This window comes from Dicentrarchus labrax, unplaced genomic scaffold (genome assembly GCF_905237075.1).
Source record: "Dicentrarchus labrax unplaced genomic scaffold, dlabrax2021, whole genome shotgun sequence".
NCBI lineage: Eukaryota > Metazoa > Chordata > Actinopteri > Moronidae > Dicentrarchus > Dicentrarchus labrax.
Genome location: NW_026136723.1, coordinates 112,094 through 134,541, shown reverse-complemented (window position 1 = coordinate 134,541; position 22,448 = coordinate 112,094). Strand labels below are relative to the sequence as shown.

Here is a 22,448-nt window from a genome sequence, read left to right as displayed (position 1 = left end):
CTTTATGCTGTAGATTAAACAGGGTTTCACATTATTGTGCAGATGAACTTTTAAAGACTGTTTCCTGTATTTACTGTTTATAAAAGTTGAGTGCAGGATGAGAGGACTTTCACTGTTTGACGCTGTTTGTTTCTGACCTTACAGCTCCTGACAACGGATCGGAGCTCTCTGAGAAACTGAATCCAGAGACCTGATTGTGAAACACACTCAATGAAGTTCCTTCATATAATACGTGTCACTTTATTTAGCTTTACAGAACTTAAACTGACTAAAACATGCCTTACTGTTACAAAGTAGTTTATGGTTTTTATATGTAAATGTTAAATGTAATCATTTATTTCACATTATTATAATTGATATTCTAAATCTAATATAAAAACAATTTGCTTGATTATTTTTACAAATCAATTCTATTTCTTTTACCCTTCATTTTACATTATGATTACATAAATTACTGTTTTTGATCATGTTAGAATAATATTTTATGGTTTTGGAATAACCACAAGAACTATAGGTTTCTGTAAACATTGTATACAATTCTCAAAATCACCTCTTGTTGAAAATTTGATCTTTTATAGGTTATAGATTTGGTGCAACAGGTCAGAGGAAAACTTTCTCATACCACAGGTTTTTAAACGAGTAGCTTTTAGTAAGACTAGTGTAAATAGATAGACAGTGATGGTGGTTGGACTGCTGAGCGGGCCATTGCATTCACATGAAGTTGCAGTTTAGCCTGAGCAGACACAATGTAGATATAAAGCCATGTCATACAGCAAAGTATCTGCTGTTTGCTTGAGTGAATGAAGGATTTAAAGGCAGCTATCGCATTCAAATGAAGTTTCTTATCAAGTCAGTTGGGCCAACCAATGTAGATGAGCCTGAGCAGATAATATAAATACATTATACATAATATAAAGACAAAATAAAAGCTTAAAGTTACGTTAGGTCAGTTAGAGAATGATGTGGGTCAGAGGGGTCCATAGATTAATGACGGCACAGCTTGATACCCACTGCAGGGGCTAATGATAGGTGAAAACATTATTGATCATGAATACTGGCCTTCCTTGGGAATATTCACATAACTTCTGACAAATGCATGTCATAATCAGATGTAATGCTCTTTATATTGGTGCTGATTTTTCACTTCACAATAAAATACGGAATTTCATGTTTAAAAGTTTGGCTCTTTTTGTCCACATCTGTGACTGTAGTGGCAGTAACATGAATATTAGCTCAGCATCCTGTATACTCACAGAGGACAAAGTTTGCTCCCAGACAAGGTTAGCTTAGCTTAGCATGAATTCTAGGGAGGAAACAGCGAGCCAATAGCTGTGTAAAGAGTGCATTCTAACAACCTCAAAGCTGGCTGTCATGTAAAAAAACATTTTCAGGCCAAATGAAAATACAGTGGTGGCCAAAAGGTTAGAGAAGCAAGTTGATGGCTAAACTGTGGTCAGACTGTGCTGGGCAGCTTCCAGGTATGATTGTGTGACTGTGTGAATGCGATCAGGGCGTTCCTCTCAAAAGAGAGCATTGCTCTTAGTGAACCCCTTGAATATATAACTTTTTAAAACTCCACAACTGTCACCCTTTGCTTCTGTTGAGCTCATAGGTTATGTTTAGAAAGATATTGAAACAAAAGATGAAGTAGAAAACTGAGAAACTGAGAGTGAAATACATGTTAAAATACATGATTATTCACAGTCAGTATTTGGGATGGAAGTTAGAAGCAAAATATATACGAGCAACATACAACAATAAACTCTTATATACAAAGGTAATGCATAAGACTATATCATAAAATGTCAGCACTGTTACTATATATTACCCTATATAATTTATATCACCCCTGAAAAAATGCTTGATGCTTTGTTGTGTAATAATGCAGAAGGAGGTCAGTCAGAGAAAGTCAGTGTTCCAACTATTTCTGTATCAAAAGATTTGAAACTTCACAAGTCAAACTTAACAGACTCAACACAAACTCCACCTTAAATCTATGGGGCCAAAACAAAAGCAAAATAAAAACAGAAGCAGGTTTTAATTAACATCTGATGTGTCACATTCTGTTTCTCAAACTGTGTTTTGGACTTTACCTGACAGACAAGTAATAACAGATACAGCAACAACAGGTAACTGACATTTAAATACACACAACCTTTAAAAAATGCTGTGGTTCCATAAATGTTAGAGTTCATAATAATAAAAAACAACAACAACAATAATAGTTAAATTTTTTATTATTCAGAGTAAAGGTTTTGTTCACCTAAAAGTGTGTGTGAAATTACAGTACCTTCAAAAGAGCATTCATCTTACATAGACTACTGACAGCCTTTAACTTAACCTCAATATACAATATACACCGTTCTAAATCAAGCTCAAAACATATGTTCTGTTGAAAGTGAGAAACTGAAGGCTGTGATTGTTTCAGGAATACCATCATGAGGTGTGTCCTAATTTCTAGCTTTCTAACTAGTTATTGGAAACTTTCCACATGACAAGAATTAATGTGGGTGGTTGGCATGATGTGGTTCGGAGCATCAGACACAAATGAATAAAGATAAATATTTGAAGATGATCCTCAGCACTTTGAGTGTTACTAAAGAGTGTTTTTAGAGAGGGCCAAACTCATTCAAAGTCAGGATTTCTAATTTGATTTTTTTCAGTATGACTAAATAAATCATTATCATAATCTGATATTAATTTCTGACCTATTAGAGCTTTAGATGACAGAGATCTGAATCCACACTTAATTATATAAGTTTGTGCTGTTGCAGAGTTGGTTTTAATTCTTACTGTGTGCTATAATACTACAGGTGGTGTTAGTTTTTACTATTTTATATACAGTTAGGTAATCTGGTCCAGTGGTTGTAGAGAGGCCGGGGATCATCAGAGTATTAAAGAAGAAAAAATCAAGTTCCTATACACATATAAGTCATAAGTCAAATATAGAGTATCATAAAATGGTCAAATTCCACTGCTGCCAGAAACAGAAGAATAACTTCACAAAATGAATAATGTCCAATGTGAATTCTGTTTTAATTCTCTCCTGTTAATCCAGATATGATTTATTTTACTTTTGAAGAACTAATAAAATTACTTTGGAAATCTATTTGATGTTTCTTTTATTTATTCATTTATTTGTTCATTTTTGAGTTGGTAGTCTGTTAGGGATTCCTCCAGCTCATGAAATCCCTGCAGCACCTGAAGGCAGCAGGACCTTATTAACCTTTATTAAATCACCTGAATATGACAACAGGCTGCTGATGTGTAACCATACATACCTCTACACCCATCTTTCTGGTTGGTTATAACAGAGAGTACAATGCATGAGTTTGCACCTTTGTAAAACTGCACCTGAATATAAAATCGTCATAACTGCATATTATTAAAATATATAATAATAATAATAATAATAATATTTTTTAAGAGTAAGTCTGTTTTCTGTGTGTGTGTGTGTGTGTGTGTGTGTGTGTGTGTGTGTGTGTGTGTGTGGTTAATCCCTTATGTTAATCCAGATATGAGTTATTTTACTTTTGATGACCAAATAAAACTACATTGGAAATCTAATTAGTGTTTCTTTTATTTATCTCTGTCGTCTGCACGCCAGCAAGTGCTGGACTTTAATTTACCAACAGTATTAATGTGTGCTTTAACATTTAACTGTGAGCTTGTTGGAACAGCTGTCTGGAGGACACCAGGGGTGTTTCTAGACCCCCTGGGGGCCCTAGGCAAGAAGGACCATGGGGCCCCCAGAATCATGATGAATGAAGTCCAGGACTACGGATCAGTAAAGAAATCTTTCATTAAACAATTAACATATAAAATAAGTAATAAATAACATAACTATCTGAATGCAAACTTTACATACAATATATAAATAACAGAAAAACAAACATAACTGAAATGTGCAAAATTTTCAGAATGATAAAAAAACAACCAAGCAAAAAAACAAACAAACAAGGAATTGAAGTGGAAAGGAAGAACTTAAGACTTGCTGTGACACCTTGGTCCTATATCCACAGTCCAATAGTAGTGCCTTTTTTTTCTTAAAACTGCTGCTTGCGAACCTTGGCTTCTGCAAATGCAGCCACTATGTCTTCCATATCTATCTCTTTCTATTGAAATCAGTGTCAGTCCTGTGAGCCTCTCCTGTAGAGGTCTGCTGTTGCTGTTGTTGTTGTTGTTGTTGTTGTTGTTGTTGTTGTTGTTGTTGTTGTGGGCCAAAAAACTTCAACAAAGCACCTTGAGGAAGAAAAAGAAAAGAGCACAATGTATTTGGTTGGCTTGCGTAAAGTAAAGTAAAGAACTGTGCATGCTACACAAACACAACATCTGAGATCTGTATGGAATAATTAATGAACATCCATTTGCAGTTACAACTTTAATGCTTCATGTTAACATTTTATTTAATGTAACATTTAGGCTATAGCAAAACATTTATGGATATATAGGATAGGATATACTTTATTTATTTATTTACTTTATTTTAAGGGAAATTCAGTCGTCCAGCAGCTCACACTTAAAAAACATAATTCCAAATACAAATTAGCACCAGTTTAAACTAAACTGACAGCAGAACTGATGCTGGTATCAGTTTTAACATTTGACAACAAATGCTTTATTCTGGGAGAAAATATCATTGGCATTGGCAGCAAAGGACTAACTTATTGTGTGGCTATGAATGTGTTTAGAAGAAAATGGCTGAATTCACTTTACACTTTAATGTGCAGTAAACTTGTTTGGTGCTTGGTGGATGACTGGGAGTTTGGGATAAAGTAACAGGCTGGCTGGCAGCACTACTTTTTTATAATGTAACACACGTAGCTTACACATTCCCACTTACCCCTGTCACGGTTTTTATTAGTCAGGGGCCCCATTAGGGAGATTCCCGACGTGTCATTGCAGTGTCTACGGGTTTCAAGTTGTGTCGCTGATATGGAGCGATACCACCCGTATTTGACTATCCATAAACAGGAGATTCATCCTATGGAGGACTGAAAGTGCCACAATTAAATAAATAAATACACCATTAAATAATTACTTAAATGTGTCATTAATTAATTAAAATTGGAATTAAATACATAAATGTGATATTAAATGTGTCATTAATTAATTCAAATACCAATTCATTTAATGTAAAATACATATATCATCATTTCACTATTTACATTTACATTTCATGGTCCTGCGTTGCAGTGCTTCATGAATTACTTAAAACTGTCAAACTCACCCATCAAACTCAGAGGGTGGGGCCAACGCGAATCTAACCTGATCCATTGCTTTGGTCTGAAGTAGAGTGCCTGGAAGATCTTCATGAACTTTCTAGGGCAGAGGTCGCTAACAGGCGAGTCTGGACCCAGACACCGTCCTATGCGGACCCAGACCTATAATCAATTCATTATTGAGGATTCTAAATTTTGATGGGGAGCTTCTATTTTAACCAGCACAGCTTTTCTAGTCTTTACGGTATTTGTTTAGCAGTGCTTCATGAATTACTTAAAACTGTCAAACTCACCCATCAAAAGTTGGTAGGCGGAACCTAACGCCTGATTGGTTACCCTGCGCATCAAGCCAAGACAAATCAATTCCAGATAATGGATCGATGCAGAGCTAGTGAAAAAACATTCCAATACACTGGGTGGCGCTATTGGACTACTTCTTCTAAATCTGCAGTGACTCTGTGGTCAATATCTTGGTCAGAAAGTGCGGAAATAACTCCAAGAACTTCAATAAGTTCCACTGCTTTACTCGCTACATGCTCTGGGTCAGCAGCTCCTGCTTCCACATCCTCTGCTAAGTCTAAAAAATAAAATAAAGTGTTTAACTTTGAAAAATAAACTGTTGTTGTTCACCTCTCTCCCTCGTTGGGCAGTGAATGAATGGGTAACTGAGATAGTAACTCAGTTACCACATTGTAAAAGTAATTAGTTACTCAGCAAAGTAACTGTAACGTTATTTTTTATGGTCTATAATTACATTCTATAACATCTTCTATAACGTTAAAGATGTTTATTATCACTGAATAAAGAATAAAAACACTATATACAGTATTTTAGAACATTTGGTATTTATTTGAACTCAATAGATTACAGCCGGCCATATGCATAGAAATAAAAATATATACAAAATAAATATTGAAAAAAAATTCACACATTACATAAACATTCTTGCCTTTAACTTCAGTAAGCGTGTCGGTACTTCAGTTTGATATCGCTACCTTTGAATTTCCCTAGCTCGTCGCCATTGTCTCTGTCTTGGCATCCGCCCACCCAGCCGATCATCATCACCACGCTGCCCTCTGCTGGCAGCTGATTTGTGGCTGTCAGAAAGCCTGACACCGCTGCACTTCATTCACCACATTGTAGGAACGCAAGTAACGCGCCACTTTACATTCTCAGTAACGGTAACGGCATTACAACGATGGGAAAAGTAATTAATTAGATTACCCCGTTACTGAAAAAATAACGCCGTTATACTTAAACGCCGTTACTCCCAACACTGGTCAGGATACTGCTTGAGTGATCATATTGGGATCTGAGCCTGCTTATTTTCTGTGACCTTGTTCAGACTTGAGTGGGTATGTTTGATGAAAACTTTGTGTTTTGTCTCATAGTGGCGTTTCACACTGGCACTTTTAATCAGCGCCACGGTCTCTGAACATGAGACACTCTGGTTATGTGCTCCCAGTGGGAAGAATGAATGTGAATGAATCTGTCCATTAAAAGCTCGATTTTCTATCCACTTTTCTCTTCTTAGAGAGCGCCATAAATCTTCTGTTGTCTCGCGCTCACTCATCTCTCCGTTTCCTCTCCATGTATCTCTGACTTCTCTTTCCGTCTGTCTCTCCTCTCTCATCGCTCTCATCTCTGTATTCAGTCGCGCTGTTTAAACAGATTTGATTGGCTGAGCAGCATCACGTGGGATGGCTTAACTAGCATGCGATTGGTCTGTGAGCTTCCTGATCTGCTAAACAAATACCGTAAAGACAAAAAAAGCTGTGCTGGTTAAAATAGGAGCTCCCCATCAAAATTTAGAATCCTCAATAATGAATTGATTATAGGTCTGGGTCCGCATAGGACGGTGTCTGGGTCCAGACTCGCCTGTTAGCGACCTCTGCCCTAGAAAGTTCATGAAGATCTTCCAGGCACTCTACTTCAGACCAAAGCAATGGATCAGGCTAGATTCGCATTGGCCACACCCTCTGAGTTTGATGGGTGACTTTGACAGTTTTAAGTAATTCATGAAGCACTGCAACGCAGGACCATGAAATGTAAATGTAAATAGTGAAATGATGATATATGTATTTTACATAAAATTAATCGGTATTTGAATTAATTAATGACACATTTAATATCACATTTATGTATTTAATTCCATTTTTAATTAATGAATGACACATTTAAGTAATTATTTAATGGTGTATTTATTTATTTAATTGTGGCACTTTTAGTCCTCCACAGTTTTGCTGTATTTCAGTGTATTCAGTGTGCTTCCACCTGTGCAGTCTGCTCTTGCTGCTCATTGGTTCCATCACACTTTCAGCACGGCACATTAATCTTTTGATCAGCTTTTGTTTTTGCACTCTGTGAGCAAACTTGTTAAAACTAATAGAAAAGGGTATGTGGTGAGAGGTTGAGGACTTTAGGTAAGTTTACACACTTTATATTTTATACTTTAGAGCAGACTTTCATACTTACACTTACACTCTGTGTATTGGTCAGTGCAACCCCTGTATTTTTTTGGGGGGGGGTTATACGAGATTAGTCTTTTTTTTATTCTATTTGTTAAGCACACCCACCTTGTCCCACCCTCTCTATATACTGTTGTATGATTGCAAGCATCAGTAAGCTGTAAATAAATCCCTTTTTGTCAGTTCCACTCTGACTCCTACAATTTCTTTGGTTATCGTGTTATCGTCTGTTTCACTTACACACTGACCAGATGTGTGTTTCTGTAACCTTCCACTGGAGTGCAACATACACTTGAAAACTGAAGCAGAAATTCATTTGCTATAGAGAAACAAGTTGTCAGGAAGTTGTTTTCACACCTTCAGTGTGAGTGTTAAGTGAGTGAATTCTATCTTGAATTGGTGATGGTTAGGGTTGATCATCTTATTTCAATGTAAATTGATGTAGTACAATATATTGAGCTATATTACGATACTGTAAGATAGACCATATGTTACGATTTAATTTTAAAAGTCCAATTTTAGGACAACTGTCGTGGTATAAAGAACACACCACCATATCCCTAAAATCTGAGTTAAATAGTTTTTAATGCAACCAGAACATTGAGATCTGCATTAGTATTTATCACTAGAACATCAGAGCCCTCAGTTTATATTTACAACACTGCTATCTAGCCGTTGGGGGTTTAACCACAACAATCGATACAATACTGGAAAGTAAAATATCGTGATAGGGTATTTTTAAACATTTTCTTGTTTAAGTAATGTATAACAATGCACCACTGATGATGTCATTAATTAATTAAAAGTCAGTACATCTGTTCACATACTGATGAAGAAAAAATGTCACACTCTCATTTTATTTCAGCCTTTTGTTGTAACAGCATATTAACTTTAAGTCAATTAAAAATTAAGTTTTACTTGCACCTCAACCTTTACATAAACTATTGTGTGTTTGATCATACTGTCTGTTCTGATAGTCGTCCTACTCTGTGCCAAGACCAGTGAGTAGACCTGAACTGAAACATACTAACACATACAAAACACAAAATACCTATGGACTCCGATAATGATAAAATATGTTCTCCTCCGTCTCATTTAATAACCAGATGGTCTGTTGCACACAGATGTGTTTAAATAACAGATAATAACAGTCCACACTGAGAAACTGTACTGCTCCACATCACTGGAGGGAGCTCTGAAACAGCAATAAGACACTGCTGCATCCACACAAACTGCAGAGTGTCTGATCTTGTGTGTGGCGGAGTAGCCTGTAGGCCTACATAGTGATACACAGTATAACAGTATAACACTAGAACCGACATACACACGTTCTTACACATCTCTGTGCTGTACTATTGTGCAGATAATGATAATACCAGTAAATAATATTAAGTAAATGATAAGTAATCATAACAATGATCTGTACATAAATGAGAAGTTAAGGAATATTAAATGATTAAAATCGATATCAGTATGAATGTCTCAATACACCATGAAGACCCTTATGTTTCTGGTTCTCCTGGGAATCAGTCTACAAGGCGCAGCAGCAGGTGAGTCAGTTGATGGCCTGTGATGTTGTGACAGGAAAGGGGGGAGAGAGAGGGGATGACATGCAGTAAAGGACCACAGTTAGGATTCGAGCTCAGGGCCAGCAAGGACTCATCCTTGGTACAATATTTAGTGCATAGGCGCCTGGATAGCTCACCTGGTAGAGCTGGCGCCCCTGCACTAAATATTTAACCCGTTTGACATTTTATTTCAGCATAAATACAATTTTTCAAGACAGAATCATCAGAAATATTAAAGTAAAGAGTTTCTGGAGCAAAATCTTCATCTATAAATGTATTTCTGTGTTTATTGACTGCACAACAGAGATTATTAGGATGTTTTGAATCTACTGTAGTTCTTTTTGATTCTGTGTGCAGGACAATAACATTGTTCAGTGATTTATAAAACTGAAATGTTACATTAATGTTTTCTTACAGTGACTCACTCTCTGAAGTATTTCACCACAGGCTGTCATCACCAAACACAAGTGGGATAATGACAGAGCTCCGATAGCACAGAAAAAACAATACCTCACCCAGATTTGCATTGACTGGTTGAAGAAGTATGTGGACTATGGGAGGAGCTCTCTGCTGAGAACAGGTAGAATCACATGACCTGATGTAGTTTAATGGACACAACAATCTTCATCTTTCTCTTCAGTTTCTAACCAACAGTAACATCACAATAAATATCACCAACATACAGAGACTCACTCTGTCTCACTTTACACACATTTCTCTTTCTCTCATTCTCTCTCACCTCTCTTTATCTTTACTATACCTCCATTTTCTCTCTCTTTCTCTCTGTCTGTCTCACACGCACTGTCCCCCCATTCCTCCCTTTGTAATCAATCTGACCTCTCTTCATCTGTCTTTTTCTCTTCTGTCCTTCGCGCTTTTTCTCAGTTACACATCATAACAATAGAGCACTGACAGGTGAAGTGAATGCCACTGATTATCATGGCTCCTGTCAGTTGGTGGGATATTTTAGGCATATAGGGATATAATATTTTGTCCTTAAAGTTGATGTGTTAGAAGCAGGTAAAATGGGCAGCTGTGGGGTTTGAGTGACTTTGATAAAGGCCAAATAGTGATGTCAAGACGACTGGGTCAGAGAATCTCCAACACTGCCGCTCTTGTGGGGTGTTCCTGGTCTGCAGAGGTCAGTACCTATCAAAAGTGGTCCAAGGAAGGAAAAGCAGTTTTTTTTATCTTATTTTAAACATTTACTTAAAGCTTTCAGCAGTCTGCTCTCGCACAGCAGTTGCACTTTTACCTTAAAGGTGCACTATGCGATCCTGCATGACGTCACTTCTGTTGTCGTTCAAAGTAAATACCAAACAGGTATGGACCGTGGTTTGTTGTATTTTGGTTCACAGCCCATGCCCCTAGTGTTTGTTTGACGTTAACGAGCCCTGTGTTGTCTCCCAAGACCGGGTTTTTTCCACAGTGTATTCAGGGGGCAGACAGCTAGCGGATCAAGGAGAGATGCCTACGATTTGAGACAAAAATGAAATCGCGCTGAAACCATGCAAGATCGCATAGTGCACCTTTAATTTAAGCATTACACTGACCAACATGATTAGCATGACCTGAGAGCTGTACTATGAAGGGAGTTGGACCTATTCTGATTTAACTCTGTGTTATCAAGGAAAGTCTGGATTGACAAACTCTGATTGCCTACAATGGTGTTAAACGGTACTACAGTGGTAATTAAGATGTTAGTTAATTGGGTTAAAGAAGCAAAAGCAAGAAAGCAAGAAAGTGAGCCTGGAAAGTTGAAATGTGTATAATGTATTGAATTAAATATTATATTAAATTAAATAGGAAAAGCAGAGATGATGCCTGAGAACTTTATGCCCTGAATTAAAATCTGCTCCCTAAAGCTTCGAGGCTGAAGGTCAACCTGTGTGAATGTTATTCTACTGTTAGAATAAGTGTACAGCCAGTTGCACCAATCACCCTCTGGATTCCTCTCGAAATAAACTGTTCTGTATAAAGGTCTAGTCTATGCATATTAAAAAGTATTTTTATATTATTAATTACCTGCGACCGCATAATTTGTTAGGATTAAATGGGAACATTACAAATGCATTCTGGCCCTAGAAGCTGGCATAGATACTGAATTTGATGAGATTATATGATCAGAAGAGAATTGATATCTTTCATACAAAACATCATCAGGGTAAACTAGAGGATTTTGAATGTTTCTTAACACCCCTCACCCTCCACAAAATTGTGAGCGGAGGAGAGGAGGTTTATAAGGTAACATCAAGTAAACCATGAAGATAAATAGACATAGAGAGTAAATTGCCATGACAACATACCTCGAGTAAAACGTATCACCCTTTTGTAGTACAATAAACCTGGCAGGCAAAGAGTTACTGCTGAAGTCATGTGGATAAACCAGTTAGGTGAGAAACAATCTCACCCACCCATTTCCAGTCACAATAATTTAACTCTGCCAGATAAAAACAGAAGATAAAACAGCTGAACCAGCTTGGTCCTTTGCACAAACGTCTTTATCAAAATGTGATGCTCACGAAATGTAAGGTCACATTTTGTGTAATTTTGTTTGCTTTATGTTGAAAATATTATTTCTGTGAAAGAAATGTGTTAATATGTGCCAAAATGGTCAATTATTGCCTCTTGGTAAGAGCAAGAGCTTCCTTTATATGATACACTTAGAGCTATTCAGTGTTACCAGCAGGAGACAATGTGGTGCTTTGCTTCTCCTCTTGGACTCACCTTGCGCACAGACTCTTGTTTACTTCCTCATTCTGCTGAGCAAAGCTACACGGAATAGAAGCAACGGTCGCCTGTCTCGTTCTTTCTCCTGTTTTACAGGAACCTTATCTGTTTACGGGTACTCTGTCTGAGACCTGTTACAAAATCAAGATGAAAACCTTATTTTTGTTGCTTCTCTTCTGTCCCGTTTTATCAGCAGGTAAGATCATATTTTAAACATTTACTCAGCAGTCTGTTCTCGCACAGCAAGTTTCACTTTTAACTTAATTTAAGCATTACACTGACCAACATGATTAGCATGACCTGAGAGCTGTACTGTGAAGGTAGTTGGACCTATTCTGATTTAACTCTGTGTTATCAAGGAAAGTCTGGATTGACAAACTCTGATTGCCTACAATGGTGTTAAACGGTACTACGGTAGTGATTACGATGTTAGTTATTGGGTCGGTGTCAACCATTGACAGAATATAAAAGGTGTCAACTTAATCTGAAGATGTGTTCACATTAAAGGGGCATTTTCAGCAGCGCACCAAGACTGTTAATAATGTTTAATGATAATATATGGATATGAGTTGTTTAATTTCACTATAGTAGGGGCCAACAATGACAGGGAGGCCGCTCATTGTTGACAGAGTAAATTCATAACATTACAGGACTGAAGTTTCACTTTTACGTCAACTTAACACGGACCGAATGACAACCTGCTCGGAGCAGTTTATATATAGAGAGTAAACTGCCATGAAAATATACCTCGGGTAAAATGTATCCATCTTTTGAAGTACAAGTTAACTTGGTAGTCACGAAGTCACCTGGATAAGCCACGTTGATTCGTAGTACAGCCCTCTGTTTCAACTGAATGATACTAAAAAACAACACACTGAGTGTGATGATGATGTGTGTATATTTATACTGAATGTTTAAACCTTGTTTTTCCTGCAGTGAAACACTCCCTGAAGATGTTCGACACTGCCTCTTCTGGAGTCCCAGACTTCCCAGAGCTTGTCAGAGCTGCAGTGGTTGATGGAATTATGGCAATTTACTGTGACACCAACAAACAGATAGTAGAGCCGAAACAGGACTGGATGAAAAAAATATTCGAAAACGATCCTCAGCACTTGAAGTTGTACATTGGAGAATGTTTTGAAAATCAGCCAAACTCATTCAAAGTCAAGATGTTCAGTCTGAAGAAGCACAGCAACCAAAGTATAGTCCACTTTTTAAACTGTTCTGTCTTGATGTAAAGACGTTAATTTCCTGTGAATATTGTATCAGAGTTTTAATTTTCCTGATATTTTTATGAACGTTTTATACAGTTCGCTCTCTCGCTTGTGTATTTCCTTCATTTTTAACACCATACATACCTACTCTACTTTTTTGAAAATTCTGTATTTTCTTCTCCCTGATGCTGGCCATTATTTCATTAACTGAGTACTTTTCTAATGCAGGACAAGGCTGTAGAAAGTCAAATGTTCAGGCCTTCAAAGTTTAGATCTTAAATAAGAACCTGACCATTAAAAATAACAATTTCTTCAAAGAAATGCTGAGATGATATAGGCCTACTGTATATATTTTTAAAGTTTTTAAAGTCCTTAAAATCAAGAAGACCTTGCAAACCTTTGTGAAGCTTTGGCAACCATTAATGAGCGTCCTGTCCCCCAGATTGGAAACCACTGCTCTACAAGGCACACATACATCATTTTACACTTAAATTAAAATAGCAATTAATGAAATATTTGTAAGATCATCTTTCCACTGGAGATTTCATCTGTACATCATTATGCAGTCTCTGTTTCTGTCTCTCTCTCAGGTGTCCACATTTTACAGAGGATGAGTGGATGTGAGTGGGATGATGAGACTGGAGAAGTTAATGGTTTTAGTCAGTATGGCTATAATGGAATGGACTTCATGTCTTTTGACCTGAAGACATTGATGTGGATCGCTCCGAAACCACAGGCTGTCAGCACCAATCTGATGCGGGATGCTGAGAAAACTAGAATAAAATACTGTGAGAATGACGTCACTCATATTTGTCCTGAGTTGCTGAAGAAGTATTTGGCCTATGGCAACAGCTCTCTGCAGAGAACAGGTACCCATGACCTGATGTAGTTCCATGGACACAACAGTGTTCATACAGCCTCAGACTGTGTCTCTGTGTTCCTTTCTCTCTGTGTCAGTTCCTGAGTGTCTTGCCAGTTGTTACTCTGTTCTTGTTCCTGTTGTAGCAAGAAGTGACTGACATCTTTGGGTGCTCTGACCGTTACTTAACCTAACCTGTAAAAGGAAAAAGCTCCCCAATCCCATTTTATTAGCTCTCTATTTCCTCTCCAGAGCTTCCCTCAGTGTCTCTCCTCCAGAAGACTCCCTCCTCTCCAGTCAGCTGCCACGCTACAGGTTTCTACCCTGACAGTGCCACACTCTTCTGGAGGAAAGATGGAGAGGAGATTCATGAGGACGTGGACTACGGAGAGATCCTCCCCAACCACGATGGATCCTTCCAGATGAGTGTTGACCTGAACCTTTCATCAGTCACACCTGAAGACTGGAGGAGGAGTACGACTGTGTGTTTCAGCTCTCTGGTGTGAAGAACGACATCGTCATCAGACTGGACAAAGCAGAGATCAGGACCAACTGGGGTAAGAAAGATATCATTTAGTTGTCCTGCAGTTCATGCTTGATTTTGTCACTGTACTGGACTGTTTGTATCTTGTGTCCATGCTATGACATAGAAAAATAGCCCAGACTTATAATTAGTGAGGTAGCTGCCTCTGTTGATAACCAGATGATAAATTAAAGCTGATGAGATTACTACTGACTGCAAACCATGCCTTTTCATAGAACAGTTTACAGCTAATATTATAGCTTCCTCAATTTTGGACTCTCTGGTACCTTAAAGGTCGGCACTAAAACTGCTCATCAAAGTTGAGCTTGAAGCAATAGTGTGGTTTTATGTTGATTTATCTATAGTCATTCAGTTTCAAACCTATGCAAGCAACCCATCTCAGGAAAACTAACATCACATGTAATTACTTGATGAATATGAATGTGGGTATTAGAGGTGTTGAAATTATTCAAATAATCAATGCATCGCAGAGTTGACAACTCTCACGCTTTCGCCGTGTGACACACGGTTTTGCCTGTTTTCACACGCACTCACGCCACACATCCAATTTCTCACGCCAAAAAATCCGATCTTGGTCCCCTGCAGTTTTTACCGTCCAAAAACAATGTTACGCTATAGTCAGCAGAGAGTCGTCAAGCACTAGGACCAAGAGGAAAACGGCCGCTCAAGCTGAAGCCTGTTAGTTTAGACCCGCCCACAAGCTCCTCGATTGGCTCTGCCGTTTCTTGTGTGATTGGCCGTCCCCGCTGTCACTCCATCTTGCTCGCACACCGGTCTGCTGCAGTTGCCCAGGTAACATCAGAGGTTTCATTTACATTAACGTTTGAATCGGTGTCCATGTGCGTATGTGCGTGCGTGTGTGTGTCCAGAATGTTTATTCTATATTTACAGTTACATGCTTTACAACCAGTCAAACCAAAAAGGGAACAGTAAACGTAAAAGTAGCAATAGACAACTAGAAAAACTACTATTGTGACAGTGGGGCGCTCGCCGGTTAGCTCAGTCGGTAGAGCTGGCGACCCATATACGGATTTGCTGCAGCGGCGCGGGTTCAAATCCGACCTGCTGCCCGTTGCTGCGTGTCATCCCCTCTCTCTCCACCCACCATCACTGTCTCCATAAATAAAGCCATTAAAGGCCAAAAAAATAAAAAAAATACTTGTGTCTCCCCCACCTCTGAAATCAAAATTTTGTCCTTGATCTGAGCTGAGACTAAGTATGTAACAATGAAATGTCGTCCAATTGAGTACTCACTCTCAAACTAACTCTAAACTTTAAATCTTGAAATGAATTATCTGTTTGTGTGTGTGAAGATGATTTAGTGTGGTGAAAGCTGTCATAACAAGCAGCAGGAGAGCACCTTGTTAACCTCGTGGTATACTGCATGCTCAAAATATCAGCTCATTGCATTGTTTATTTACTCACAGTTTAATACCATTCTAATCAACATATCAATCAACCTACAGGTACCTGGGTCCAATCTTAAACACTGGTCTATGAATAAGGCTTTATTGTAATACAGGCAGTCATTTAGGCACAACAATAGTTTTCTGGTTGAATGTTCAGCTCAAGTCTTGAAGGCCCTACAAGTCATGATGCCGAACAGGAATCAGAATAAGTTCAGGTATTGCACATCTTTAACAGACCTCCCAAAAACCCACTAGAATGCAGGAAATCACATCTACTTAATCCAAATGTCCTGGTGGTGGACCTTCAGCTATGTCTGCTTCTCAGAATGTAACCAATATTGTCCATCTCCAGTAGGCTGCCCCTATCAGCGGCTTTGGGCCTCCCCACAAACCACCAGAATGCAGGGTACAACACGGGAACAACATCAAATGAATTCCAATTCTCTGATATCTGAGCCACCAACTTGTGTGGCTGCGTGTGCGGCATCATTTTGGTCACCCCCGACAAAATCTCACTCCAAGGTTTTTTGAAAAGTTGGCAGGTATGGCATCACGATGCAGACATGGACGATGCTGCATCGATGCAGTGGCCGACCATAATCGATTATAACGCAATGATGTCGCTCGTTAATTTTACGACCGCGGCATAAACATTCAAATAAAAAATAACATTCTCAGTACACCATTTTTTGAGGGTCTTGGTCTTGTCTCGGAATCGAGGGCATTTTTACTCGGTCTCGGACTGGGCGGACTCGAGTTTTTTTAACGAGACCGGTCAAGACCACCGCCAGTGGCGGACTGGCCATCGGGAGCACCGGGACATTTCCCGGTGGCCTGGCCGCCGAATTGGCCCGCTCTGCGATTGCCGATGGTCGATATCAAATGCTCGGTTCGGGTCGCGCTTGATATTTAAATAAACAATCCATCGTGCGGTTCAGTAGGGTCTCAAGCTCACACAGACTGAGCAGCAGCGTTGGGCACAAACACCCCCCTTCTCTTTTTCTGAGGCTCTCTGTCACAGCACTGCAAGCACACACACACACACACGCCAAGTTGCGCCCCCGCCCCCCTCCTCTCTCCTCCCTCACCTGTAGTTCTACATGCTTGAAAAATAGAGCGAGATCGACAGCCGTGTGTGTGTGTGTGTGTGTGTGTGTGTGTGCGCGCTGTCTGCTGTGTTCAGACTGTTAAATAAAAAAGATTGTTTACTACTCTACTAAGATCTTACTACTTGTATTTTTGGATGAAAACAACCATATGAAGTAATATAGAAAACTGTATTATATTGAACTATACAGTATCATAATGCATTCCGTCAAGTCAAATATCCTATATGGCTTTAATAGAAAAATGTATTTGACATCGTGATGCATCGAGGAAACGAATCGAATCGAATCGCTGACATGATAATCGTAATCGAATCGAGAGATCAGTGACAATTCACACCTCTAGTGGGTATTAATCAATAAGTGGATGGATGTGCGTCTGTTCTAACCTGCTTTGTGTATCTGGTTGTTTCTGATCAACAGAGAAGCCTTCTGATACGACCATTCCCATCACTGCTGCAGTGGCTGCTCTGGTTGTCGTCCTTATGGCTGCTACTGGATTCATTGTTTACAAAAAGAGGAAAGGTAAGACAGGAACATGGAAAAGTTATCTGTGTTTGGATTTATTATTCACAAAAAGGACAAAAGTCAGAGACCAAACTGAAATATATTTTCTAATTTGATTTTTTACTTTTACATTTAAAAGATAAAATAAGCCTCAATTCCTATTATGTAGCAACCAGTAGAAAGACTGTAGCATGATGATGATAGAGAAATGTATTAGAGGGGTAAAGGATATTTATTTAACATAAGTAGGAGAATGAGTAAGAGAAAATGATTTTCTGGCATTTACAACTGTGACAACTGAAATTATTAATCTTCTTGTTTCAGCTAAATGCCCTCCATGTCGTGAGTAGAACTTGTTTTATTCTATTTTATCTGATCTAACACATACTTGTGTCAGCAGATTATTGAATCTGCATACATAATGGATTGTTTAGTAGATCAGAATAGCTTCACTAACCTTTCCTCAACGAGACAGAATGGGGTAAATGTCATTAAACATCACTGAGCCTCTGTTAGTCTGAAGCTGTTGGAGTTTGATTCTGATAGAGGAAGCATGTCTCTTGGCTCTGGATGAAACATCAGAAGGTGGGCTTGTTGCAGAGGTTGGTCGGACTGAACACCTTGTGGTGGATATGCGAGGCAATCTGATCAACCACCCTCTGCAACAGGTCGTAGTAGCTGTTTATTAAAGGCCAATCAGTGCAGGATAAGTGGACTGACTGTGTGTTTTTCCTTGCAGCTCCTGACAACAGCTCCGAGCTCTCTGAGAAACTGAATCCAGAAACCTGATTTACAAACACATTGTGCACACAGTGAATTACTGCAAATGGGACGGCAAAGCAATTCATTCTGTGACGTGAACTATTCACATCTGCAGTTAAACAACACCTGATATCATAAATAAGAGAGCCACAATTCCTAATTCAAGTCATTCCTAATTCATTCCACAAGCTTTTAAGAAAATCTTTGCTGAAACTTTATTTTTACTGGACTATTTATATAAAAAAGTATTTTTCAAATGAGATTAAATAGGTTTTAATATTTAGGTTTTAAATTTTTTTCTCTCCTTTTTGTTTATTTTATTTCTTTTTGATTGTATTGCTTTTTTTGTAAAGGCTACAAAAAAAATTAGCCTTGGAAGGATTGATTTGTTGTTATTTAATTTAATACATATTTATATGTTGTTTCAGTTTTGCTATGTGAAACACTTTTGGGCTGCATGTTTATATGGAACGTGCTATATAAATAAATAGTTACATAAATGTGAAATATATTATGAAATATCTTACGCTTTTGTTGAAATCTCTGTGTTCTACTTTGAGTATGTAATTATTTACATGTATATGTCATATTCATAGAGAGTTTGTATGACTGTGGTTGTTTGTTTGGAACTTTATGGTCAGTTATGCACATGACTACTACATGTTTTCTTTCTACAAGGTTGATGTGAGCACACACACTTTATTGTCTGTTCTTCCACACTGATGTCCTGATTTATAGGACTGACAGTTTATAGGACTGACAGCTGAGAAGAGTCACTGTCACTGTACAGGTTGTTGACAGGTTGTTTTAGGTCTGTATTAGCAGGTTCTTTGTCTTTTTACTGGTTGACGGGGAAAATAGCAGTTGTTGTGGATGTTTGACTGCATCTATGTGGCTAATAAAGCTAATAAAGTAAAGCTCTCTCTCTCTCTCTCTCTCTCTCTCTCTCTCTCTCGTTTTTGTCAAATCGTGAGCACTTTACAAATATGAGAAATAAATGAGCCCATACACTAAAAGGTATTATTATATATATATATATACCAAGGTTGTGGTATTTTTTAAAGTTTTTATTAAATGTATATATAGCAAAGTATGTGTATTGGATATGTGGTGCAGTGAATGCTAGGGATATGAATCCTCACCACTGAGGCCGATTCGATACACATCTCGATAGGCTGCCAGCGATACGATACATTAACGATACAGTGGACCCCCCTGCCGATACGATGCGATACGATTCACCTCTGTTCACGATGCGATGCGATTCATTTATGATTTGACAACGATTTGACTTTATACAATGCGATTCGGTTCGATACGATACGATTCATGATGCGATTCAACACAATACAAAGGATTTACAAGCCCACATCTGGTTTCTAATGTATTTGATACTTGATTGTTTTCTATAAAGCAAACCAATGAATCCAATTTAAAAAGAAGATGCAACTCAATATGGTGCAGACAGAGGATTGGTTTATTCCTAATAAACACTAAATCATAAAAAAAGAATATCATCAATTGAGAATTATACAACAATATAACAGTTAAACAAAAATACAAAATATCAACTGCTTACAAATGTAAGTGTAAAAAAATGTAACTATTGACTCACAGTCACAGGAACTGTAAACATCACTCACACTGAGGTATATCAACGATATAAAAGTAAAGTGTAAATGTAAAGACTTCTAGTCTTTCTTTTCAAAGTGCAAAGTCCACACTACTGCTGCACTCCCTTGTAGTGAGGAAAATAAAGTGTTGATGTGATTTCTATAGAACAAAAAATAAATAAAGAAAACCTTTGGTAAACAGGTCTTTCATAACTGCTGCATACTTATGCTTACTTATGCATACAGCATAATTTGCTGTTTGCAAAAAGTATTATTGGCAATCACAGGCTGCCAATAAGTTATTTATTTCATATGGCTTAGTGTCAGGTTTTTTTTTCCAGGAATATTTGTTGGTCAACATGTTCAGGAAGAAGCAGACTGCGCTGTGCTGTCACTATGTCACCAGCTGTGCTAAAGACATGTTCTGATGGGACACTTGTTGCAGGGATGGACAAGTAGCTTCTGGCCAATTTGGAAAGCAGTGGAAGATCCTCCTGTTCTTTCCACCACTGCAACCATCACCATTCAGAGCTAAACAATCCCTCCCCCTGTACTTTGCAATTTCCTCCTTAGCTCTATCCCTTGTGCTCTTCTTGTGGGCTCTTGGAGTGAGTAAACCTCCAAACATCTGGTCCAAGGGTGACTTCTTTTTGGGTGGCTCTGGGAGTAGAGAAAATAGAGAAATAAAATTCAATTCTGTACAATATTTTTACAATGATATCCTACCAATTTTCAAATCAACTCACTACAATATAGTTAAGTTTTAAGTTCATAACAAAGAACAAAATAAAACAAACCTGTCTGTGCCTCTTCCTCCTTCTCTTCGTCGCTGTCATCCCATCTGTGGGAGCTCTGGTGGTCACCTACTGGTTCAGCTGCCGGTCTCTCATTCAGTGTGCCATCGTCCTCTGTCTGACAATAATCAGCACATATAAGCTATTAGATTTCTTTAAACTAAAAAAAGATAAAAACAACAGTTAAGAAAAGCAGAGTAAATGTAAGGGTGAGAGTGAGACAAAGACACTAGATACAATATACTGAGCATTTTCTTACCATTTCCTCCACTTCTGCTGTTATCCTCAGGAATATGGTGTCCCTAGTGTTGTCGTCATCCAGGAATTCCAGCTCTTTGAAGCGGGGATCAAGTGCTGAGGCTTTGTTGAGGAGGTCTTGGATATATGTGTAGCGGGTGTCAAAGTCCTGTCTGAATTTCTCCTTCATCTCGAAAATGACCTGTAGATCACTGTCATCTGGCTCAAAATCCTCCCGCAGTTTGGCCGTGTTGGGGCAATGATTGAGATGGTGGGGGTCTTTTCCCCACTGAGGCACTTAGTTGCCACTTTGAGCGGGGTCATCAGTTTGATGATCTCTGGGAGTAGGGTCAGTTCTTCATCTGTGATGCTGGGCAGGCCTTTTGTCTTTACTCTCCTGGTTGTCAGCGACAGTGTCACAGCAGGCTGCTGTTCCCAGAAACGCTCCATCATCTCCAAGGAACTGTTCCACCTTGTGGAAACATCATGCACTGGTTTGTGGTGTTTCAGGTGCAACTGGGTTTGGATTTCATGCAGCACTTCACATGCTTTTAGGGCTTTTGTGGAAATAGGTCACTATCCTCCTCATTTTTACCAAGAGTGCTGACACTGTGTCCACTTGTAGTGCTTTTTGAGAGGACAAATTAAGTGTGTGTGTGATGCATCGTACATGTGGCTTCATCTCTGCAAGTGTTCCAGACAGTAACATATTTGATGCATTATCGGTGACCAATGCAGGCTTCTTTCCTTCAATCTTCCACTCGCAGCAAACATCACGCAGTAAAGCTGCCAGATCTTCTCCTTTGTGTTCCTCATTGAACGCTCTGGTCTGGAGAACAGGGGTTTTCATGCTCCACTCATCATCAATATAGTGTGCAGTGACTGTTATGTATGACTGAGAAGCACAAGACGTCCAGCCATCCACTGTGATTGCAACTCGCTGTGCATTGCTCGGGGACTCAACTATCTCTCTCCTCACTTTGTTGTACAAAGCAGGGATGTGTGTGTCCCCCTAACTGGTATTTTGTACCTAGGGTCTAAAATATGGAGGAGTTGTCGGAAGCCCTCGTTCTCTACAACACTGTATGGCTGAATATCTTTACAGATAAAATAGGCGATGGCGCTGGTTATTGCCTGCGAGCGGGCAGAGGTAGCTGCCAGGGGAGTGTCAGAGTTAAAAAAAACTAGAGATACTTCTCTCACCAGTTTTGCTGCTGTTCGCTTTAGATTTATGTGCATCAGTATCATCTGAGGAAGAAGTGGGGGGAGCAGAAGTATCCACGCCATGCCGCCTTTTCATGTGAGTTGCCATGTTCGTCGTGCTGCTAACGTATTTTATAGCAGCACGACACGGTTCCTACACAACGAATAATTTAATTCACGCACATATTTCTAACCAGCCAGCATTACTGGTC

The 22,448-nt window shown here is 38.7% G+C and overlaps 2 protein-coding genes and 1 pseudogene across 3 annotated transcripts in view; all 3 read left to right on the top strand.

The window, feature by feature from the left end:
- LOC127357489 (major histocompatibility complex class I-related gene protein-like) overlaps positions 1 to 19,320 on the top strand; it is a 33,891-nt pseudogene extending 14,571 nt beyond the window's left edge.
- The window catches only part of LOC127357485 (major histocompatibility complex class I-related gene protein), a 62,146-nt gene that overhangs the window by 24,805 nt on the left and 14,893 nt on the right, over positions 1 to 22,448 (top strand). The window lies entirely within an intron of this gene.
- Positions 1 to 22,448, top strand: part of LOC127357503 (major histocompatibility complex class I-related gene protein-like) — a 34,252-nt gene that overhangs the window by 4,586 nt on the left and 7,218 nt on the right. The window lies entirely within an intron of this gene.